The 25177-nt window shown below is 41.0% G+C and overlaps 1 long non-coding RNA gene across 1 annotated transcript in view; it reads left to right on the plus strand.

The window, feature by feature from the left end:
* The window catches only part of LOC138069138 (uncharacterized), a 450465-nt gene extending 425542 nt beyond the window's left edge, over nt 1–24923 (plus strand). The window contains exon 4 of the long non-coding RNA XR_011143941.1: nt 23697–24923. This is a non-coding gene — a long non-coding RNA (uncharacterized lncRNA). The remainder of the gene's footprint in view (nt 1–23696) is intronic.
* Nucleotides 24924–25177: the final 254 nt, after the last annotated feature.

Consider the following 25177-nt stretch of genomic DNA (forward strand, 5'->3'; position numbering starts at 1 on the left):
CTGACTTATTCCATATTTCTTTCCTTGCTTTGCCTAGCGCAGTGGTTAATCCAGTGATCGGTGGCTGAATCACTACTGCATAAAAAGTAAGAGTAACCCAAGAATACGCTCCCAGTGTGAATAAGTGAGCCGAACCCCTTCCCTTTTACGAGGCTGTAGGACAAGAGTATTTTGTCCTGTGTGACAGGGTACACATGTTCTTCGTCCATGCATCGCCCATGCAAAGGGCCTTTACAGGCTCACATGCGGAGGAAAAATGCTGGGACTGGAGAGGCGCCTGCTCCCGAAAAGTGGTAAAGTGGCAGCATCAAGTAGGTAGCGGTGTCAGGTCAACCCTTGATACTGCGGCAAATGAACAGGGAACAGGAGGGAATAAAAATTTATAACACCTTCCCTTCCACAAAATAATACCTGAGTATTACATAAGCAATGCCATTTAATGCTGCAGACTAGAAATATAATTTAGATCTCTTCTTTGTTTGTGAACCATGCTGACGGAAAGCTCTTTGAACTGGAAAACTTTGAACAGCAGTTCCTTTGAACTGCTCATATGACAGTGGCCAGAAATGGTTATGGAAAATAAGTAAATGTATTCACATAGAGTCACAGAAAATTTCCTTAGGGTGACGTTTATGCCGGGTGCCATCAAGAATAACTCTGTGGATATAATTATGGGAATCATTGCAGTAAAATGATTTTTCTAATTGCTTAGTTGACCAACCACACTTTTCATGATCGTCAATAACTCGGTCAGTGTAGTATTTTGGTTTACTGTATGATGATCTTAAAACAAACCCATCTGTTATGGGTGTGACCCATAGAAATAAGAAAGATTTAACCAATAGGATTTTATAGAATTTTAACTGCATCAAGTGAAAATCATTCTAAAAGAGTGCAAAATTGAATAGAGAATACTAGTCTCCTATAGCGCTTTCAAGTAGGCTGTCAAATTGAGGAGTTACGATAAATAGAACTGTATAGGCTGTTGGAAAATTCTCTTGAAAGAATTTCCTTCTCTGTTGAAGATCTTCTCTAAAACAGTGTATTTCGCTTATGAAACTCGAAAGGTGTAGCAAGAAGATCACTAACTGGTTGCAGTTGGACTGCTTGGCGTTGCTTTGTAGTTGTTAGAACACACTGGTAGATCCAGGTCCAACCGGCTCCAACAGCTGTTTAAGCTCTTTACTCCTACGCAGGTTCCAATTTATTTTTCCATTTAAGTCAATATGAAGTCAGAAACCCAAATGCATCACTGGATATGAATGATGGTGGCTGTCAGAACGGGCTCTGTAACCGTTATAAGTAAGAGTAAATCAGAGTCATCCCAAGGCAGTAATAATTTGTGCTGGTGACATTTACTCCAGGTGGTCAGGGATTATAATATACCAGAAAGTCATGTTTTTCCCCCACTTTACATTACATTAATCATGGATTAGCTAAATGTAAAGATCCAGCTTCAGGTTCAGTTGCATGTCATATCTGCTACCAAGCAAAACGCAAAAATCCATTGCTATGACTTAAAGCATTGCCTGGTTCATCTGCGTTCACGTACCCGGATTGAAGGAGAGGATTTTTTTAGAAATCAATTATCTCTTATTTAGAAGATACTCGGCAATGTGGAAAGTCAGTTTTAAAATAATTTCCAACTTCCTGGCTGTAAATCAAAGCTCCTGGCCTGACAAATTGTTAGTTGTTTTTATCTTCTGATTTAATAGCTGTATTCTACACTGTATAAAAGGCTTAGGAGCATTAGGGTTTTTAGTGTCTATAAACTACATTGTTGGTACTTGTTTTTAAATATTTATAAGACTGCTGTTAAGAACAAATCATTTTCTCAATCTGTTTCACTAATAGAAATTATTTATAAGTATGTCATTAATTATTTAGGTTTTCCTGGTATTATATTTGCATTAATAATTAACTGCATATAATTATTAAATCATATAAATAAGATTTAGTTTCACTGATGAGCTGAAATGCAAACAGCAAGTCTGTCACTGACTGTAAACATATGAAATGAGATACTCTTCAGTAACAAGCCCTCCTACTTACTAAAAGTCATGACAGGAGCCTGCTGAGCTAACTTACCCGCTCAGTGGCTCTGCTCTGTAATTACTGCACCTGCGGAAGGCTTTGGGCTCTTACGCCTAGAGCCGTCTTCGTCCACCCGTTGCTGTTATTGCAATGCAGGTAGCCCGCAGTCATGCTGCAAGTGTCTCTGCACTGCTCCCCAATTACCTCGCTACTACCTAATGGCAATTACCTTCTAGCGAGTAGGTGAAAAATGGGTTCACACTCCAGGAAACATTGGCCATCTCCTCATTAAAATCTCCACAGATTGCCAGAGTTCAACGAAACCTATACCACTGTGCTGCCGTCCCAGCGGGCACAAGCCGTCCCGAGGGTAGCTTTGGTGTCCGCGGTGCCCCAGCGTGCACGTTGCTGCTCGGTGCCGACACCGTCGGCTCCTCCGTGCCGTGTTTCCAGGCAGCGGGAAGGGAAGGATCGTGCTCCCCGCAGTACGACATGGCAGAGTTAGCAAGTGGCTGATTGTGTCTTGTACAAAGTGTAATTATACCATGAGCAAAGCGTAACCCATTTCAGCCCCTGATTATGATAAAGTTAGACTAGGTTCAAAGGCCTGTCATTACCTATATGAAGTCTTCTGGTGATTACAGTTCTTCAGCGTAAAACTCGAGCTAATAGAGTCCCACTGCTATTTCTAGTCTTTCCGTTATCAGGGATTACTCATGTTTAGTGATTATGTTCAGTGGCCCATGTGCGCAAATTACACAGCAGTCAGACATAAAATCTTTACATCTTTTGGAAAGGTGGAATGGCCATTTTCTAGGACTCTTTACTGGCATTGGAAACAATTCATCATTTTGAACCTGGCACCTGAAGACCTGAGGTCTGGACTAATGACAGTACTTAGAAAGCTGGTTTAAAACATTTTTCCTCTTTTAAATATTGAGATGGAACAAGGCAGTCAGTGTAAATAGTCCTCCTAGAAGCATTCTTAACGGAGGCCTTTTCAACAACTTCTGTCTTCCTGCGTGCCCTTGGGTCTAGCCTAATTAATCATAGATTAAAACTGTCCAAGAGATTATAAACAGTGTAGATTTTTCAGGTGGGATTTGCTGATGTTCGTAGGAAGTGAGCACCTGTTATAAATAGCTGCCCTTAGTGGAATCCAGACATAAAATGTTTATCTATGTTTATTATAGCACTCTGTGTTTTCAGTACCAATTTCTCAGGCCTTTATTTGGTAGTGTAATCCTGAAACCTTTAATTGCCTGCTTTCGTTGTGATTTCTTTATTCTTGTACCTATTTCCAGCCATGCTGGCTGAGGGAGAAATAAAAGTGAGAATAATTTCAATGGCTTCCCAAGCAAAAGGACCCCAGGGAACACTTTGACAACGTGAACTACATGGAGAAAGAACTGAGCTGATGCTAACTTACATAAACTTTTAATTTGAGGATTATGTTAGAAGTGAATCATAATCTGCAAGGTGAAGAAATGCATTAGCTTGTTAACTAAGCTAACCTAACCTTAACTGTGAAAGTGACATTAATTACCTGACATACCCATTATAATTATGTTTCGAATGCTATGTAGATTGTAGAAAATTTGTTTTCCGAAAATGATGTATTGGCAGAGTATATATTCAAATAATGAAGAAAATGCAATTAGAGAAGAAGAAATCTAAGAAATCTTCTGTTACATGAGTCTTGTATTGATATAAAATTTTCTGACATGTCTGTAATAGTCCTCCTTTGACTAATTTTTGCTTTGTTTTGGTTTGGTTTTTGGTCGTTTGGTTTTGCTGAAAAGCTGAACTGCAATAACCAAAATCTGGTGGAGAGATACAAGGCTAATTCAAATTGTGGACACCATGGGAAGCAAACGGAGCAGAGTACGTGCCGTACTACTAGTCCGGTTCTACTTTTAGAAAGAGTAAGTGGTTAGCGAACGTCAGAAAGAAGCACAGAAATAGATTGCAAGCATCGTACCTTAATGGTTTTATGTCACAGAGATCTCTAATTGCTTATACGATGGTGGAGAGTCAGGAATTAGAAAAATCATGACAATAATTGCCCTCAATATAATGGCTAAACTCCAGCCAAACCTGTCCAACTTTCTGTCATATACAGTCTTCCATGAGTTGATTATGTACAGCTTTTTCATCTAATCCTAGACTGTGAACTATGTTAAGAAGAATTTTTTTATTCCTTTTTTTTTTGCTAACTCAGTGGGCTCTTTCTTTCATCTTCTGCTATCTCAATCCACACTATCAGATTCTCTTCTACCAAAGTTACTTTATTTAAATTATATATGCCTAGACATAGTTACACATTAAGTCAGTCACATGAGTATTCGTACATACCTGTGAATTCGCTGAATCTCTTTTTTCAGGCACAATTCAAGTGCACACTGTACTTTTGATGCAGGTTGCATAATCAATATGAAAAATTGTTCGAAGTAGAAAAGACATAAAGAGTCAGTGCAACGTTATGAAGACTCTACACTTCAAAATGTGATCAAGTTCCAGGTGGTATCACACTGAGTATGCAAACGCTAAAACTCCTCAGTTACACAAATAGGCATTAAAATAGGTACCTGAGATACAAATAGCAAGAGTAGCTTCGGCAGTCCACGGCTTGACACAGATTTCAAAAACCGTCCTGAACCCTGAGTAAATAATCAGGTAGCCAGTCTTCATTTGAGTTTTCTGTAGCTATGCATCTGTAACAGCCCTTGCTAAGCTCACCTATGCCTAGCTCAGGTGCATCGATATGAGATTTAAGTACTTCTTTTTACTGGAAAGCCAATTTTTGTGTAGCCAATTTCTGTTAGATAGTTTTGTAGCAATCTATATGAATATTGTTTTATTATGGTCTGCTTGCTGTAAATAAAGTTACTAGGTTCCAGGCTTGTCAAAAGAAAGTCCTTTGATTTAGGCATGCAATTGTTTTGTGTCATGTTATACTTACCATTACTAAAGAAAGAATCCTGCCTTAACTGTCAGTTTTTAGATCTGTCAAATGATAAGGGCACAAACTACGCATGTATAATATTGTTAAAGCTAGACACATGGGCAGAAATGGCAGTAGCAGATTGGAAGCAGCGCTCTCTTGTCAATAGAGATTTTTCCTCTCTGAACTCTCATCCAATTTGCAAGTAATTAAAATTTAATGCTCTTTAACATGATTAAGCAAAAATCTTAATCATAAGGCAGATTGACCTACATGTCTGATAGACTGAAAAAATGCAGCCTTACACAAATTTCTTCTGATTACAATTCTCAATGCAGCTAGTTATTTGGGAGTGAGATTCTGCAGACTCTGGACACAAGGGTATCAACAAGTGGCTTTGAAAGTTGATTAAAGAACCAGAGCCAACTTGTGTCATCTTAATGAGGTGTGTGATGCTATCAAGCTGTACTTAGTTTTCGCAAGACTTACAGAGTTTCTTTACAGGGAGTACTTTTTGTTGAAGGGGAATCATTGGAGTAAATTTTAAAAAGAAAATATTGTAAGAGTGGGGTTGGCTCTTGATCAAATCTATGCCTGATGATGATGAGATAAGATATTGAATTTTTTTAGTGGGATAATAGTGGTTCAAATTGGTCAATAATAAATACAGATTGGAAAACAGAGAAAATGTTCTATGCTCTGTCCAAGCGGGAAGTACAGGAACAGATTTCCAGACAAAGTAGTGTATGAAAGAGTGTGACATGGTAGAATTGAGAAATTGATGAACTAAAAATTAAATCCTGTGACCTTGTCTTTGGGTGTTCAGCTTGCTGGTATCCTCAAGAGGGGGCTTGTAAGACTCTTACTTGTCATTTGTTGATTGTTGGCTGTACTGAATTTATATTGACATTTTTAAATCTGTGCTCCAAGGTTTCTACTTGGATACTGAACATGGCTAGAAAGAGGTGCTGAAGGAATGAACTAATGTGCACAGAGGTGTTAAAAAATTTCATAAGTGACTCATCAGTATACCCTCAGTAGTCCATTGGATTTGGGCTGGGTAGGAGAGAAAGAAGTTTTCCTTCCTGTGTAACTGGAGACTGCTTAACTGGATAGTCTGCATATTTTTCCATTAAGAAATTCCCTGCTACTGTGGGGACAAGGAATAATGTCCTTAATATGACTTTCTTCCTCCTTCACATGCATAATTTCTAGATTCTTGCTTTTCCGTCATAAGGTGATAAGCTTGTTAAGGAAGGCTGTGTGTGCTGGGCCATGTGGTCTGTGGGATGAGAGCCCATTCTGGACTATTCCCCTTTCCGTGGCCGGGTAAAGCTGCGGAGTGCCGCATCCCTGCCATCCTTGTTTTTCTGTGCTCCTAGACACAGGTCTGTAACAAAACTCTAGGTGCAAATTCCTCTAAACTTTCACATTCACAAATCCGTCTTTCATTTTGATAGGGATAATCAGAGATGGGCTGATATTCCTGTATGCAGTTCTCCTGACTGTCTATCTGTCTTCTCTTGTGTACCTACCTCTATCGACTTCCAGGAAAAAGGTGCAGCTTTCTAGGTGCTGTTCTGATCACTACCAAACATTAAGCAGATATTTTCATAGAACTATCTGCTGTAACTCCAAGATTTCCTTACAGAGTCATAATAGCTAGCTTAGATCCCATTATGTTTTATATACATAAGCATTATTTTGCATGTGTCGACACTGATTTTCATCTGCTATTTTATCACTAAGATACTAAATATCACTACATATTGTATAAGTGTTCTCACCTTTCATTTTTACTACAATGAATAATGAGATCATATGGAAAACCCTCTGGATGGGCTATCCAGTCATAAATTGGTTAGTTCCTTTCCATATTAGTGACCTGAAAAATTCGTATTAGTTCTGCAGAGTATCACTGCCCCTACAAGGGTGCTTACTTGTTCCTATTATATTATATATCCGTGAAGCTGCTAATTCTACTATTTTTAAGTGTTCCTGCCTGTAGTTTTCTGAATTCCTCCCGGAATCCTTTTAAAAAAATTGTATCATATTCATCATCATCCATTCCTTTGGTACTGTAGCAGATTGGAACAACTATACAACGTTGTATAGCTGACTTGACTTGACTTGACTTGAAGGCCGTCTTCGAGAGAATGCTTCTCATTTGGTGGGAACACGTGAAAGAGGACAATTAAATTGGGCCGAATTCTGACTAATGTAAACTTGCAGATTTCAACTGTAATGTGCCACTGATCTAATCTGATGTGAACTGATCAGAATAGCCAATCCACTAGGAAAAAAAAAATAAAATCAACACTCTGGTGGTCATACCTAAGCTCAACGTGATAGGCTAGCGGTCAGTGCCTATTACAAAGCCTGCAGGGGAATACACCCAAGTGCCCAGCTGAGCTTTGCAGCTCGAACTTACTGCTGCCATAGCTACGGAGTGGTAATCAGTATTCATTCTAACAAAGTTAAGGCCTTAATTTTACCACATACCCACCGTAAGACAAAACTTACTGTGTCTGTGCATTAGGAGGACATTTCTGTCTATTTTTCATCAGGGCAGTATGTCTTGTCCTTAATTCTGTCCTTTCATTTTTATGAGGCCAGTATGTCTTTTCCTTAAAGCTAAAGCTGAGGAAACCTTAAATATAAATTTACCAGACCAGTTCCCAAAAGCACTAGTTTTGAGTGAACAGTACAATACCAGATGCAAAGCGCTTAGACCAAATATGGTGCTCCGGTTTGCACAGTTCCATTCTGGGTGCAATTACTGCTAAATAGCTTCAAGTCAGTTAACACTTTTAAGTTGATAACGTTTAAGCAATATGACAATAGCACCTTAAGCCATTTTGTTTCTGAATGTTAAGTATATCTGATATGGTAAGCTAAGGAAATGGTAAATTTGTGGATCTCACAATATCATTTTTAGAGTCACTTAACAGAGGAAGACTGTATTTCCAGTTTTTCTGGAAAACTGTTTTGAATGTAGAGGTTGCATAACATCAGCTTGCAGTAGAAATCTGTTGGTATCATGCTGAAGTGCAGCCACTGTGCGATAGGAAGACCACATCTTACCAGATAAGGTGGGAATTTCCCGGTGGAAGATGTTTCCTCCATTAAAAAGTGTAAATTTTCATGGAGAAAATATGTCTGGCCAGTTTTATCTGGACACAGTTAGTTGTTTCTCTCCGTAGGGAAACATAGGAGCAGTGGGGATTGACTCCACAAGAAGCATGAACCCAACTCATTTCAGCTGCTGCAGTCTGTGAACTTAAGAACAGAGGTGAAGGTTCACTGAAGGATTCTTCAGCTGGGCCCACGGATTCTAATTTTGTTAATAAATGCAAATGTTTTATATTCATTCCTGTGTCATTTTCTGCATAATTTCTTGCCTTTCTACTAAGATAATAGTTTTCTTGTATTGTTCGAAATGCTATGTTGATTTGTGAATTACGGATCATTACAGTTTACTTTAATGTAAGAGTTAACATTTTGATCTTGATACTATTTTCAGTATAAAATAGTTCAATTTAATGAAGGCAGATTCCACCTGAAGTATTTCCATTTAACAGAGCTTATTTGTCTCAGCCAATATTTAAATGTGATTAGAACTGGCACGTGAAATTATTCTGTGTGTGGAGATCTACATTCATATCAAATTTGAAGTCGAATACGCAGTGTAACAGGAAACTTTGAGTTAATACTATAGATGCCTGATTGCATTAATATCAATATTTATAGTGCTATAAAATATGTTTATGACATTGTAATTGATAAGGCTATTAATGCTACATAGGTTTAGCACTTGCAATTATATCACTGTAAACCTAATTTATAGTTATGGTAATAGCTCTAACATTCAGCATGAGATCTAAAAATCCATGAAGGATTTTTTTCATGCAAATTGTGTACTTCCATTTCTAAATCAAAGTGAATTTGCAGACCAAATTGAAGATTTTTTTCAATTTACTCCTTTTTTTCCTACTTGACTGTGCTAATTGTGTAGCTATGTCCTCATGGAATGAGCTTCTCCATGCTTTCTAAAACAGTAGGTGAGTGGCATATAAAGACACTCCAAAACCTTTACTTGCATAAAGAGAAATCACATTTTTCGTAGACATTTTCTGTATCCTTCAGAGTAGCCATAGGTTGATAATACGGCCTGGGATACATGGTTTGAAGTATTCACCAGCCTGAGAAATGCAGTAATAATTTCCAAAAATTTCCTGTTATTTATTCTTAATTTGGGGATGTTGTGCAGCTCATTCTTAGCAAAGTAGGAGTTAGTCCTGATACAACGTTGGTATTCATTGATGCTACTGAGTGAACCTATTATTTGTCATTCCTTTGTCCTTCAGGAACTGGTTAGTGTGTTTGCAGGGACAAGAAATAATTTTGGATCCAATATTTCATTTCAACCTTGTAACAAATCAAAATCTCTTTTGAGCTATGAAAAATTTCTTGAAAGTTGCCTTCCACATCTCTGAAATAGCTAGTTAACGTCATGATTCAAGCAGAGAAACTAGATCCGTTCATGTGGCTGTTGCACGAGTGCACAATCTTCCTGCTCCTGCTGGTACACATCCCACGTGGCTTTACCCCCTCCCAATCAGTTCACCAATGCAACACCAGTTAAACCGTGTGTAACTGCAGATTGTGGTGTCCCTCTGCACCCCAGTAACCACACTGATTTTGGCAGTCTCGTAAGTTTTCAGTTTTAGAAATGTCATGCATGGAGCAGGACTTCTCAAACTCCTGAGACAGACACCACTTGCTAGTGGATGGAGTCACCCTTCTGGAGGATGGCTTACCCTGCATGTATGTAATTTTACATAGAACAACACGCTTTCTACCTAGCAAAATTAACGGATGAGTAACGAACTCTATTATGCCAATGACAAGAGTGACTGAACTTTTGCAATAGATGAGTGGAAAGATAAGTTTTACCATTTTTAAGTGGAAAGCTAATCTATCCCTTTATTTTTCCCGTTTGAAACCTGCTCCTGTCCCCAGGAGGTAGGACGTCCCTAGCAGAACAACACGCACGTGTTGTATAATCATAGGCCCCCCTGACAACACCGAGTCAGTCTCTTGCTCGTAAAGGGCCCTGAGCAGCTCTTGGCCCGTTTCATGTATACCTTTGGGCTAACAGGGGATTCCCCGTGGAAGAAGAAAGTTACCGGGCTCTTTGGCTTGCTCTCCGCTTTTCTTCCTAGCTGATAAGCTACTCGTTAGCTCCAGGAAGGCTTGATACCTTGTAAGACAAGCCACAATGAGATTTCATGGTGTTGGCCCCTGAGGCATGAGCTCCATTTTCTCACTTTCTTTCCTTTCAGGCTTGCATAAAGTTCTTGAAGGAGGCTATCTCAAAACCCTGCAATCTGTAACGTTTCTCTAGTTATTGCTGTATGAATCCTTTGCGTTGTAAAGCAATATTTGCACCTGTGGTTCTCTTGCAGTCCAAAAGTTGCCAAACAATTTTGAACAATTTAACTCAGTCTTTAAAATTAATGAAGAACAAGTATGATGCATGAAAGCAAAACAATGATTCAGAAGTGGGGAATCAATCTGTTTCCCGTCTGTGACCGTTTCAAGGGACTGTGGCATTGTTGTGCCCGTGAATGCGCCAGTGCAAGGAGGAAGTACAGTGCTTCTAGTGCCACAAACCAAGTCCCAAGCTCATCTCTCTATCCCTTACTGAGCCCACTGTCTCCCTGGCTCCCAGGAGCTCCAGGGCCAGGAGTCACTGCCTCACCTAGAGACACGTTACTGTGCCGCAGCTGGACCTTCATTACTGTCCCCCCTTACACAGAGACATGGCAAAAGATTTGAGGTCACCTGAATGCCAAGTTATCTGTGCCTGCTTGCATCCTGCGTCAAACACCCCATTCTAAACCTAGCTTACCTAAACAAGAAAGTATGTGTTTACTGTTTGTATTGTATTGAGGTGCCGGTCACAGCCAGCATCCAAGCTGCACAAGCATCAAACAGGCCTGTCCTCCAGCAGGCTCATGGTCTACCTAGACGGCAAGGGACAGCAGGCCGTGGAGACAGATGCACCAGGAAACTGTGAAACAATAGTCATCCATATCATACCCACACTTTTTTCTTTTGTCATATCTGCACTTTCTTCTCTTTTCTGAAACCTGCAAACCAACTGCTTGTTAGGTCTATGGGATATTAACCCTTACTTGCTAACACATGGGATCCAGGGAGTGTGGGAGCTGCAAATCTTTTATTTTTTCCTGTTTCCATTAACAATATGTATCTTGCCATGATTTTTTATCACATCAGGAAGATATTAAAAACATTGGACAGGAGAATTCAACTTTATAATCTGTTAATTTTTGCTTGCATAGACTTTTTCTTACTGCCATGAGGAAAAAGATTTACACCACAGGAGGACATAAAACTCTGTGTTTTTGTAAAATCCAGCTGGATGTAAATGAGAAAACAGCTCCTCAGGAACTGCCTCTTCTCATTTTGTTAAGCAGGTGTGGAAGTTTTCCAAAAATGTTTTTCAGGCACTGCTGCAAATTCAGAATAGAAATGGAAAATCATTTCCATTTTCCTTTCATGGGGGGAAAAAAAAATCTGTTTTCTTTGAAGATGCTTAATGCTAGCAAAGCCCAACTATACTTTCTGCAGTAGGGAGAAAGTATAAGTGCGGACAGGCTGCAGAGAGCTCATTGCTGTGTCTGGGAAAGCCTGAGAAAGGCCCCGTTTGCCCAGGCGCACCGAGGTTAGGTGAAGGCAGTGAGCACTCGCCCTGACTTGCCGCTGACTGTCCGTGTTCGGACAGGGGCACCGAACAGCTGCCAGCCAGGCCCTCTCGTCTGGACGGTGGCACCCACACCAGAGGAGTGCCTGGAGCTCTTGGATCAGGACTTGCGAGTCTGCGGTGCCACGTGCAGCACTTGTGGGCTGCATGATCTCTTTCCCTGCAGAACCTACGTCCTACCAGACATCCCGGTTGTCTAACGCTGGCAAGTGGGCAAAGACTGCCAAAAAAGTTTGCACGTGTGATATAAAGTGAGTTATCCCCTTTTCTGCAGCAATATAGCAACATGGCTTTAGCCAAGAGGTAATGAAAGTGAGCCTATTGGATCAGCTTTCTCCCAGCGTGTCTGACCTGGGGTTTCTGGCTTAAAATCCCTGTATCCGGAAGAAGATCCACTTCTTCAGATGAAGCAGATATAAAACAATAGATAACCATTCATGTATTCACAGAATCACAAAATCGTTTAGGTTGGATGGGACCTCTGGAGATCATCTAGTCCAACCTCCCTGTTCAAGCAGGGTCACCTAGAGCATATTGCCCAGGATCACATCCAGACGGGTTTTGAATATCTCCAGGGAAGGAGACTCCACTACCTCTCTGGGCAACCTGTTCCAGTGCTCTGTCACCCTCACTGTGAAGAAGTTTTTTCTCAGGTTTAGGTGGACCTTGCTGTGTTTCAGTTTCTGCCCGTTGCCTCTTGTCCTGTTGCTGGGCACCACGGAGAAGAGGCTGGCCTCATCCTCTTGACACTCCCCCTTCAGGTACTTGTACACATTTATGAGATCGCCTCTCAATCTTCTCTTCTCCAGGCTGAACAGGCCCAGCTCTTGCAGTCTTTCTTCCTAGGAGAGGTGCTCCAGCCCTCTAATCATCTTGGTAGCCCTCCGCTGGACTCTCTCCAGGAGCTCCATGTCTCTCTTGTCCTGGGGAGCCCAGAACGGGACCCAGTACTCCAGGGGAGGCCTCCCCAGGGCTGAGGAGAGGGGCAGGATCACCTCCCTCGACCTGCTGGCAACACTCTGCCTAATGCAGCCCAGGATCCCATTGGCCTTCTTGGCCACAAGGGCACACTGCTGGCTCATGGTTAACTTGTTGTTCCCCAGCACTCCCAGGTCCTTCTCGGCAGAGCTGCTCTCCAGCAGGTCAGCCTCCAGCCTGTCCTGATGCGTGGGGGTTATTCCTGCCTAGGTGCAGGACCCTGCACTTGCCTTTGTTGAACTTCATGAGGTTCCTCTCGGCCCATCTCTCCAGCCTGTCCAGGTCCCTCTGAATGGCAGCACAGCCTTCTGGTGTGTTAGCCTCTCCCCCCAGTTTAGTATCCTCAGCAAACTTGCTGAGGGTGCCCTCTGTCCCTTCCTCCAGGTCATTGATGAATTTGTTGAACAAGACTGGACCCAGGACTGACCCCTGGGGGACACCGCTAGCCACAGGCCTCCAACTTGACTCTGCGCCATTCACCACAACCCTCTGAGCTCGGCCATCCAGCCAGTTCTCAGTCCACCTCACCGTCCACTCGTCTAGCCCACACTTCCTGAGCTTACCTAGAAGGATGTGATGGGAGACAGTGTCCAAAGCCTTGCTGAAGTCCAGGGAGACGACATCCACTGCTCTGCCCTCATCTCCCCAGCCAGTCATTCCGTCATAGAAGGAATGGTCAGATTGCTCAAGCATGATTTCCCCTTGGTGAATCCATGCTGACTACTCCTGATCACCTTCTTGTCCTCCAGATGCTTGGTGATGACCTCCAGGAGGAGCTTGTTCCATCACCTTTCCAGGGATGGAGGTGAGGCTGGCAGGCCTCTAGTTTCCTGGCTCCTCCTTCTTGCCCTTTTGGAAGACTGGCGTGACATTGGCTTTCTTCCAGTCCTCAGGCACCCCTCCTGATCTCCAGGACCTTTCCAAGATGATGGAGAGTGGCCTAGCGACAACATCCGCCAGCTCCCTCAGCACTCGCGGGTGCATCCCATCGGGGCCCATGGGTTTGTGGATGTCAAGTTTGGACAAAAGATCTCTAACCTGATCCTCCTCCACCAAGGGAGAGTCTTCCTTTCTCCAGCCTTCCTCTCTTGTCTCCAAGGTCTGGAATTCCTCAGGACTGGCCTTAGCAGTGAAGACAGAAGCAAAGGCAACATTCAGTAACTCTGCCTTCTCTGTATCCTTTGTCACCAGGGCACCCGCCCCATTCAGCAGCGGGCCCACGTTTTCCCTCGTCTTCCTTTTGCTATTGATGTATTTGAAGAAGGCCTTCTTGTTGTCCTTGACATCCCTTGCCAGATGTAATTCCAACTGGGCCTTAGCCTTCCTTGTCACATCCCTGCACGCTCTGACAACGTCCCTGTATTCCTCCCAGGTGGCCTGTCCCCTTTTCCACATTCTGTGTACTTCCTTCTTCTGCTGGAGTTTTGCCAGGAGTTCCTTGCTCATCCATGCAGGTCTCCTGCCCGCTTTGCTGGACTTCTTCCTCAGAAGGATGCACTGCTCTTGAGCCTGGAGGAGGTGACGCTTGAATATTAACCAGCTTTCTTGGACCCCTCTTCCTTCTAGGGCCCTACCCCAGGAGATTCCCCTAAGTAGGTCCCTCAAGAGGCCAAAGTCAGCTCTCCTGAAGTCCAGGGTTGCAATCCTACTCGTTGCCCTGCTCCCTCCTCGCAGGATCCTGAACTCCACCATCTCATGGTCACTGCAGCCAAGGCTGCCCCCAACCTTCACCTCTCCAACTAGACCTTCTTTGTTCGTTAGTACAAGGTCTAGCATTGCACCTCTCCTCGTCGGCGTCTCCACCACCTGGGTCAAGAAATTATCATCAATGCTTTGCAGGAACCTCTTTGACTGTTTGTGCCTAGCTGTGCTGTCTTGCCAACAGATGTCAGGGTGGTTGAAGTCTCCCAAGAGAACCAGGGCCTGTGATCGTGAGGCTACTTCCAGCTGTCTGTAGAAGGCCTCATCGATGACTTCCTCCTGGTCAGGTGGCCTGTAGTAGACCCCCCACAACAGTGTCACCCATGTTAGCCTGCCCTTTAAGCCTTACCCATAGGCTCTCAACTTGCTCTTCATCCACCCCGAGGCAGAGCTCCATACATTCTAGTTGCTCCCTCACATAAAGAGCAACTCCACCACCTCGCCTTCCTGGCCTGTCTTTCCTGAAAAGTGCATATTGCTTTTTAGGCACGTATTGCGTTATCTACATCTGACATTGCTGTCACTCTGCTACATAGGCATGATTTAACCTTGGTGTCCTCTCTTCTCTTCAGGAGAAAATTACAGCCCACTTCTCCTTTGGTCTGTCAGCTGGAAGCAGCTGGCAACTGTCTTGCACCCCTCCTGGAGACGTGTGTAACACTGCAGCAAGCTGTAGGTACTCAGCCTTGACGAAACGACCATGAAGTCGGTAGCAAGGAGTCGCTTTTCCCACTGCTGTTGTTTTTGAGCGTTTGGGGGGATTCTTACTTCAGACGCTTCCCATTCTTACAGGCTCTCTGAAGAAATCTTCCCGTAACAAAGAAACCAGTCCTTGAAGGCAAAAGGCGTTATTCCCAGAAGCGGTACAGATACTTCCCAGCTTTCCACAATGCCTACTGAAGCTTGTGCTTAAGTTTAAGTATGGTGCTCTCCTTGTAGCTGAGCCAGGCATGCACTGAAGTCTTTGGCGGGGGGGGGGGGGGGGGGGGGGGGGGGTTGAGATCTCTAGAGAAGTAGCTGCAGGTGGGGGACACATACTTTGCAAACAAGGATGGGGAGAAACAAGGTGGCATCCTGTCATGCGTGACCAAGACCATGGAAGTGTTACTAGAACAAAAACGCACATTTCCTGTGCAGATCTTAATGAAAATGGTGATTTAAAATCACAACATTTTTTAAATGCAGTTTTCCAAGTCTCATTAACTTCAAACAAGAGGAGTCATATTCTATTTAACGAGACTTCACATTGAGCCATTTTTCATTTACAGTATATTCCTGAAGGTAGAAGCAGCAGGGAGATGAAATGACTTCATTTACTGGAATTACAGCTTCTTTTGTACAAAACGTTAATCATCTTATATATGACAACCTTATGCTTAATGTTGCTGGAATATTCTTCATAAAACATTATTTTGTGAATACATAGACTCTCCCACTGAGCACATTGCAGCTTTCAGTGGATGTGCTAATCTAGTTTGAATGTATGTAGTATTTAATCTTAATTATGATGTTGAAGTCTATACAGTGTTAATTATTCATTTTGCATGTTCCTTGCACTTTATTGTAATTCATAATTTCCTTAATCAAAATGTAGGTTTTAATTATAACTGTAAAATTTGGGTGAAACCTGCCTGGTAAGCATAAGCAGACTTTTTGGGTTTGCTTAGATTTCAGGTAGGATGACAAGGGGAATTGGTGAGAAAGAGAGTGTTGAATTACAAAGTTAGCGGTGCTTCCCTCCCCCTCAGCGTGGCCCGAGCTGAGGGGCTGCTGGGAGCAGCAAGGACCCCTCTGCTGACATTCGCTAAAGCGCTAATCTCGAGGCTGGAGAGCGCAGGGGAATGCTCAATCCGGCATTCCTGCCTCCTCTTCCTCAGTGCCACGAGGTGCAGGTAGTATAGCACATATTTCTTCGAAAAGCTTACAAACTGGCTAAGAAATCTGCCAAAGTACACAGAAAAAGTACTAAGTAGAATTAAAAGAAGCCATGACGCTTCCAAAGTCCTTAACCAAATGTGTAAAACCAGATGAGGAAATTTAGTGGAAAAACAGGAGAAGACAATGAAATGAACAGATGGGTACTGCGGGTTATTTTGGCCAGAGCTTAGGAGTAGAAAGAGTGTCTTTTTTAAAGTAAGACAAGACACAGTTCATTTAGAGTAACACTTTTAAACTGCTGCAGCTTTGTATAGAGAAATGGGCTTTAAACAACAGACAAGTGTCAAGTTACAAATGTTGGGAATACTGAACATGATAGATAGCATCATAGTTCAGCTGCAGCCTTCCGCTGAATGCTCATATAGCACAGCAGAATGGTAAGATCTGGCTTTTCTGGATTTTGTTTTGTTTTAAATGCATGTGTTTTTAAATGGAAAACTACTCAAAAACGACTGAAGGGAGCACAGACCACCCATGTGCATTAGCAAGCGAGTCAGAGATGCTCGCCCTCCTTTTTATTCTTTCTGGAGTCCTAGAGGAATATACTTAGAAATACTTATTTAGGGTTCATATCATCCGGAGAAGACTAAAGCATATACAGTCTCATAAAGGAAGCCTCTGTGTCTTGGCAAGTAAGTTCTTGCAACCCCTTGCCATGCCAAATTTACAGCAAGCTGTTGATGAAAGTTACTTGTGAAATCACCAGGGAGGAAATCACATCTTTTTAGCCTGAAAGATATATTGGCAAATATGAACTGCCACATAAACTTTGATATGAGCTGCAGCTGCAGCTCCTTGTCGGTCGGGAATGTCGTAGTTCATAGTTACACCTTTGGTCAGAAGTGCTGTGGCAGATCCCCAGTGACTCAAGGAATATATCCTTTCTCATTACTTATGTAGTCATGAAATGCCCTTTAAGAGGGAAAATAAAAATTCTAATGGAAAAAAATTAATCTGTGTCTTAGGATGTATTTTCCTCATCTAGTATTTGACAGTTCAGTCTCGGCTCGCAGATAGACCTACCCGTGTTCGAAATCCCTATACGGGCAAAATAACCTTGCCTGTGGTGCTGCCTGCTCTCCCCTGGCCCCCAGGGAGCTGCTGAGGCAGCCTGCTCACACCGGCCGCGGGAGAGAGCGCGGCGCGGGAAACCCTTAGGCAGCTGGGTTGGTTGTTTCCCAGAGCAACAATTACGGGTGTAAACCAGCCAGAATATCCCTCTTGTCGGGATTCCCTTTTCCGTGAGATCTGCGCTAGAATAATTTAAAATAGTCTGGGACTTTATCACCTAAATTATTAGTTATCAGTGAGAGACTATGACCCAAAGGTCTTTGACCTGCGTGTTGTGACATGTGTATCATGTCTCTATTCCCTATAAGCATTATGCAACAGAGTTTATCCATTTGGAGGGTGGGACCCCACAAGATTTTACACACGTTCTTGTAATATCTCGCAGAGATGATGCAGTATTTTTTTGTCTTGGTTTTTCAAAATGCTTCCATTACAAGGAAGAAAAGAAAACCATGCTGAAAGTGCATATGAAGTTAATGTCTGGAATATGTTACTTCTAAGGTTTGACCCATAGCATAACTGAAGGCAGTAGAAAAATTCAAAGAATAATACAGTGCTTTGAAGCTTTTCCTAATGTTCTCAAGTTTTCTGCTGTTGCCTCCTTTCATCTTTTAATATTGTCATTGGTCATCTCCGAGCTCTCTTGTGTCTGTATGACTCTTGGCATCCCTCCTTTGGCTGGCTGCTGTGTCTCCGGCCCTCTGGGATGTTCAGTGAGCTGAAGATTTTCTGAGATTGTACAGAAAGGATATTGATGCACGTATGATATCATAACAAGACTATAGCCTATTCAATGAGTTAGAAAGCATTTCTTCTTGTACAATAATAAGTATCTAGAATTTTATTTTAGAAAAGATTATTTTACATGATTTAAATTTTGTCAGAGCTTTTGCACACGTCAGTTGACTAGGTTCAGAAAAGTATACGGGCGTGGGCAGAGAAGATGGAATAATCAATGGCAAATCATATTAATTTATTTTCATAAATCATTTATGAGTAGTCTTTGCTGCTTTGTTTGTTACATTTGTTGAACTATTAGCTGAAGGATTTATGCAGGTGATTTCCACCTGTGGTCTGTTTGCAAATTTTCCGGTGTGATTATTTACTGTCATTAGTTGTGGTATAGGCTTATTCGCCTAAATCGCATCTTTCTTTAATGGCTTGTTTAAAACGTTGAACAAATAAATCTGAAATAAAAATCTTGTGGTTTGTATTTGCTATTACACCTAAAACCCGATATTCTTACAGATCATTTTCTAACTACTTAGGGCAAGCTAAAATCGAACTGTACATATGTTCACAGGTAGTAAATAAGGTCTGTGACTGAACAAGACCATATTCTATAGTATTGAACTGATTCTAACTGGAGATACTGAGACCATATTACTTAACTGTTTAATGTAAAACTGAAGTTTTGTTTTGGAAGCAACAAAGGCACTTTGTGTATAGCCTATTCAAAGAAGACAGAGAGCTCCAATTTGCTTTTAAGTCATCACAAAGAAATAATTTTTCTCTTAGCTGTCTGGCACAACCTCGCTGCGCTGGCCTGTCTGTGGCTCACTAGCATTTTGTTGCCTTGTCCTAAATGAGAAGAGAATAATAAGTCCCAAATCCCCGCAGATGGTTCTTTTTTATAATGATGTATCTTCTAATACTAGCAATAGCTAGGCTGCTATTGTTTTTTAATTTACAGTCACACCTGATAACCAGATTTTGGTCTTTCAGATGCTATAAACTAAAGCCCAAATGTTTGAAACACAGAGGTAATAAGTAAAATATGAGATCTACAGAAGCAGGTTTTGTGGCGCTAAAATATTTTATATGATTATCAAGGAAATAATATTCCGTTAACAAGGCTTTTTAAACATTTAGTGATATTTCTTTAATGAGAAACATATCTCTGTGTTCTGCTTAAAAAAATAAGAAAGTAAATATGTAAAAACTGTACTGACATTCTGTTGAGATAAAACACCTGAAGGCAAAGATTGTGTGATGACCTTCTACAGTCTGTGCTCTGTTTGGTGTCAACAGTTACAGGTTTTACTCCTCATAAGTGTATTGCATTTACAAATACATAGAAACTTTGAGAAGAGATTCGGATGTATTTCAGTTGCTTTATGTTAACTTTCATCTTTCTGCTTGTGTTTAATCTTTCATATTGAATGATTGACACTGGCATCCTGCATCCAAATCATACATTCCTCAGGGGGGTTGTCTCCTCTCGAGCTCTGAGCTACCCCAGGAGACGCCGTTCAATATTGCTCACTACTGGAACCCTGAAATAGCCTGATAACTTCTACCTGGTGGCATGGTTTATGGCAAGAGCATCATGTTGCTATACAGACACTGGAAGTTTTTCTATATGGATTTTGAATCGGAGGCACCACACTGTTTAAGAAAAGATGTACTGCAGGAGCGATATGCTCATTATCTTAGAAGGACATTGGCCATGCTGCAGAGGGGCGTGGGCATCTGGCTGGCCAAGAAATAATAGAAATAGCAAGTATGAAAGCAGAATTGCTCTCTGCTTTTTCAAAAAAAAAATGATAAAAATGCTGCAGAGAGAAGAGAAATTGAATACCCTATCACTGCTCATGATGATAAGGAAATATTGCAAATACGCCGAGAGAAACACAATGGCTATCATTACAAACTACAAAAAAATGCTAGTTGTGTTCAACGCTAGAAGCTGCTATCCAACAAGTGGGACAAAGACAGTTGCTAAAAAACTTTGTTGGTGAGGGTATTTGACTTCACATTAGAGATTTCTTTGCCAGCTGAATGGAGTGATGTCAGATAATTCACACCAGGATGCATCCACCCTTACAATAACCTATTCCTTACAGCCGTGTGCTTCCTCTGGCTCTCCGTTACTCCTAGTGAAACTCCATCGACCGTATGGACAACTTTGAAGTTAGGTGTCTCCGAGACATATTTATCCAAATGCACACCTGGTTATGAGTATCAGATCACTGATCTTCTTGGTCAGACCAGTGCACCATAAATATATACAGGGAAAATCTCAGCATAGGATATATGTATTTAATGGACGGTACAGTTGTTTGGATTATTAGCATAACACTGCTATTCAGACTGCATTTCATATGATGAAACATTTGAAATGATGAAAATGCTTGATATGACAGGACAATATGCATATTAAAATACAATTGAAGTACACAATGTTCCCTAATTTCTAGGTTTTGATTTCCTAGATAGTTCCCATAAAATCAAAAGGGTAAGAGCAAAACCAGCCAGTTTTTGAGGCAACGGATTTTTGAAAAACCTAATTTGATGTCTTTTAATAGTCGTACCTTGTTTGACTTTAAAGCAGAACGTACAGAATAACCACGCAGAGCACTTCTCTGTTGTCAGTGAGTTAGGTTGCTTTTAGAAGTGAATTTTCATAATATTCAAATTTTTAATATTTCTGGATACAATTAGTCTGACAGAGTATTCATGTCAGAATTCCAGCTTGTCCTTATTCCAGTTAATTTTACAAAATATTCTGTCTTTCATTATCATTTCTAGCCGTTCGTGAATTTAATACGACCTGGATTATTCAATAATGCTCGCTTATGCTTTGTCACACTGAAAATCTTAAGAATGAATTCAGCAGGCACTCATATAGCAGTCTTGTAATTTGTAATTGAAAATTAAGCACCTGGAAGTGCTGCAGAAATACTTCTCTTAAATGACTCATCATATATTTAATAATAATCACTCTTAAAAAGATAAAATTCTGTTCTTGTTTGTGTGCTTGCCAGAGCGGCAGGTTAACAGGCAAGGTTTATGGATTCTCTTCTGAACATTGCCAGGGATTTCATTGCTTGGCTTGAGGCAGTTCAGCGGTTTTTCTGAATCTTAATGTGAACAGTGTGAAAAATTTAGCATTGTTAACATGTGCCTCATTATAGGGTAAAAATATTTGATGCAAAGGACTCAGCCTTCACTCTGGTATTCATTTTTAAGGCTTTACTTTGGATCCGCTCTAGTTTGGTCGTGTGGACTGAATGCTGGCTAGCGGCCGGGACGTAGGAGGTCCCCTCCAGGTGCACGTCAGCAGGCTGCACTTCCTCCGGTAGGAACCCAGCTCATGCGCTCTGCAGCCGCCCTGCAATGCAAACGAAGCATGCACATGGGGACACTTTGGAGGCTGACCTCAAATGCTACTGATTCAAACTGAAACGCTGACATCAACACTCACCACATAAAAGATATAAATTAAATGGGTGCTACTTGGTAGCATAAGAGGATGTTGGGCAGTTTCAAAATGCTGTCTGGAGTGCTGAGTTCCAGTCTCGTGCAGAAAGCGCAAGGCTTTCCTCTTTCTCGTTAACAAAGAATTACTGAGTTAACACATTCAACAACAGCTTTATAGGCACAAAAGCAAACGCATTCAACAGAAGAGAAATCCAGAAAGGATTCTGTAAGCCACAGGAGCATTATTTCACAGTGGCATGAGAGTCCCACTTCAATATTCCTCTCATAAAAGGATTCTGCTAGAGAAATAATCTGAAGCATTTTTTTATTCCTAAACGAAGAACAAATAAGTTGACAAGGGACAAATCTTTCTGTGGCTTTGGCTGTACCTAGAAATAACTTCAGATACTAGAAGGCAACGTCTGCGGTCGGTTCCACCTGTGGAATCCGTTGATACGGGAGAATGTGGCTGTGGGACCTCGGCTCCGATGCTGTTTGGGGAACTAATGGCTTCTTATCAAAGAGAACTAAAACATTTGAAAATAAATTAGAAGTCAGGGTTTTTTCCAAGCTTTTTTATTTTTTATCAGCTTCACGTACTCTTTGTAAACAATTTGAAGAGTTCTTAGTTGAATTGGCTTGCGCTCAGTAGGAATTTACTTTTAACAATGACCTGGACTTTAATAAGCTGGTCCCCATAGCTTGTGCCATGTTGCTTCAAGAGATACAAAGCCTCTGAGTACAATCAAAGAGAAGGCTATAGGATTTTAACTGCCAGACAGAAACAGAGTTATGCTAGCATGGTTTCTGTTATTTTTTTTATTATTCAAAAGAATGATTCACTTTAATTTCCTCAGCACCATTCCTTTACTACAGAACTTCCTTTACTTTGGGTTTTGGGGGGTGGGATGTCATTACAGATGTGCCAATCTGAAGACTTTTACTGCATAGAATAGTCTTCCTATTTATGTTTGGATTAAATGATGCTGCCAGCTCCTGAAGTAATGAATGCAAAGATAGAGTTGCATGTTCACTATGTCCTCTTCAGTATTGCTAGCAAAGATGTTTTGTTAACAATAATATGACCATTTAGATTTATTATCCTATCCGAAAAGCTGCGTAATTATGAAAAACAGGCAGAATTAGAAGCATAAGGCTAAACTGACATCTAGTCCAGCAAATGTAAATCCATAGACATCTCTGCAGTTTTTACCCACTTAAACTAGCACGGTTATTTGAACTACTTCCAGTTTTAAGTGAGCCAAATCAGCAAAATTTGGCTGAAATTGTCATAGAAATGACTCTTTTATAATTTTCTACCTTTTTAGTGAGTTAGTTAGAGTATGAAGAACCTTATCACAATAATTAATCATTTCTGAGCATACTGATAGGGCGATATTGATAGAATGTGCAGATACCCGAAACTAAAAAATGTAGCAAAAATTTAAAGCTAGCAAAAAATTTGTTTTTTTTTTTTTATTGGTATTTGGTTTGAACTAACTTTTGAAGAAATGTTTCTGAGATTACTGTGTGTGATTGCCTATTTGGAGTTAACTATATAGTAGGAGAATGCTGAGACATGCTGTTTGTGTTATGCTTCGAAATTAGAAACTTACCAAGTGTTTGCTAATATGATTGAATTAAATATTCAGGATGTGACCGTGTGATGTTATACATGCACTGGAAAGAAAATTTGTATTACTGTTAATACTACTAATACATATTGATAGGTAAGAAATAGAGTAGTTAACTGGAACATATGGTTGGCATCACTAAAACAGTGCTGTCTGCATGCCAAAAAGTTACTGAATGCAGCTGTAAAGGATTTGTTAATTGTGGATATCCTCAAAGGAGCCAGCTGATCGTCAAGGCGTTAGTGCCTTTTCCAGCTGCTTTGCATGAGGGAAGAAATGTTTTATATATTGGTGGGGGCTGAGGCTGTTACTGGTTGGAGCATGGAGTTTCCAGCCTGCCTGGGGTGGTTAGTGCCTGTGGAGTGCTGTATTTGCACGTTTCTGACCCAAACTGTTCTTGCAGGTCTTGCTGTTCTTCTCCTTAGCAGTACGAAGCCATGGTGGTATTTGATGCTAACATGCTGCACTTTGGAGCCTGGGGTGAGCGTCTGATTTTGATGTTGTTATGTGGTCCTTAGCTGGTAATCTGTGAACGATACTTTGTGAACCGCAGCGGTAACCGCTTTGGAAAAGGCAGCGGCCCAATGGCTTTCTCCAACAGGCAGAGTTGATTATGCACTGCTTGATCCTGCAAGTATGTGGATTGTGCTCAAATGTATGAGAGAAGTTAACTGGCCCTGTGTATGTGCTACTGGTTGGCTGTGAGTGGTTGCTCAAGAGTGTTTTCTGAAATGAAATATTTATGAATGGTTGTGCATGCAGGTGATCCACATAGGCTGAGCTTGTATGTGCATGCTGATATTATATGTATGAAAAAATACATGCTTTGATAGTTTTGTCTGCTGGTGGCTTATAATACTTTTTTCCCCATAAACACGTTTGAATTTTCTTTAAAAAATTTTTTTTTTGAAACACAAGGCTTAGACCAGTGAGTCCAATAAAAATTATAAAGTTAAAAAGAAAGGTAAGTAGTTAAACTTAAATCAATGAAAGGAAACTTTTCAATGTTCTTGGGTTTTTTAAGGATTTTCTTTTTTTTTGAAAATGGGGTTTGTCTCACCTTTTATATAATAAAAGTGTACAAAATACGAGGGCCGAAGTCCTTAATTTAAACATGGAAATGAACTAAAAAGAAGAGCATTTTGCTTTCTTTGAGTTTGCTTTTATAATTGCTTTATAACAAATTAATTGCATTTTACAGACCTAAAAGGAGTTTAAATGTAATAGCTGACCTGTCACCATGTGGTGTTTTTATTGAGGGTTCAAAGCAAGACTCTGTCACTTACAAATAATATTCTTAGTTTCAGTGTTAAAAAGATAATACATACAGCAACATCACTTACAAATAAACAAAATATTTGAATAAATCCGTACAAAGTACCACTGTTTGTTGCTTTCTATTTATGTCTCAGTTCTGATGTTCTGTTGTTTCTGGAGAGCAGAGTAATTCAGTAACAAGGATGGGAGAACTTTTTTTAGATAGCCATGCTATGATTAAGTTATCCTGCTCTTAGATGTAGGAAAACATATTCTTTTCTTCTGTGCAGGTCATGTGCTTGATCTTAAGTCTTTTGCTATTAAATGTAAAAAAGTAATAGTAAAAGCTCTATCAGGAAGGTTTGAATAACTTTAAAAAAAAAAAAAAAAACACCCACTTCCTTGTCCTCCTTCAAACTTCTGTCATGTGAGATATCCTTAGAGCTAGAGATCTCAGAAGGGTCTGGAGGCCTGTGTGTATTGCTCCCCTAAGTCAGCTGAACTGTAACAGTTACGGGGTGCTCCTGAATGGTTTAGATATGGCATCAGTCACTGAGGCATACACTGTGCAGGGTGCGAGAGTACTGCAGTTTGACTGCATGTTCTGCTTGGACTTCCTAGAGGCTC

The sequence above is a fragment of the Struthio camelus genome, chromosome 13, assembly GCF_040807025.1.
Source record: "Struthio camelus isolate bStrCam1 chromosome 13, bStrCam1.hap1, whole genome shotgun sequence".
Taxonomy (NCBI): Eukaryota; Metazoa; Chordata; class Aves; order Struthioniformes; family Struthionidae; genus Struthio; species Struthio camelus.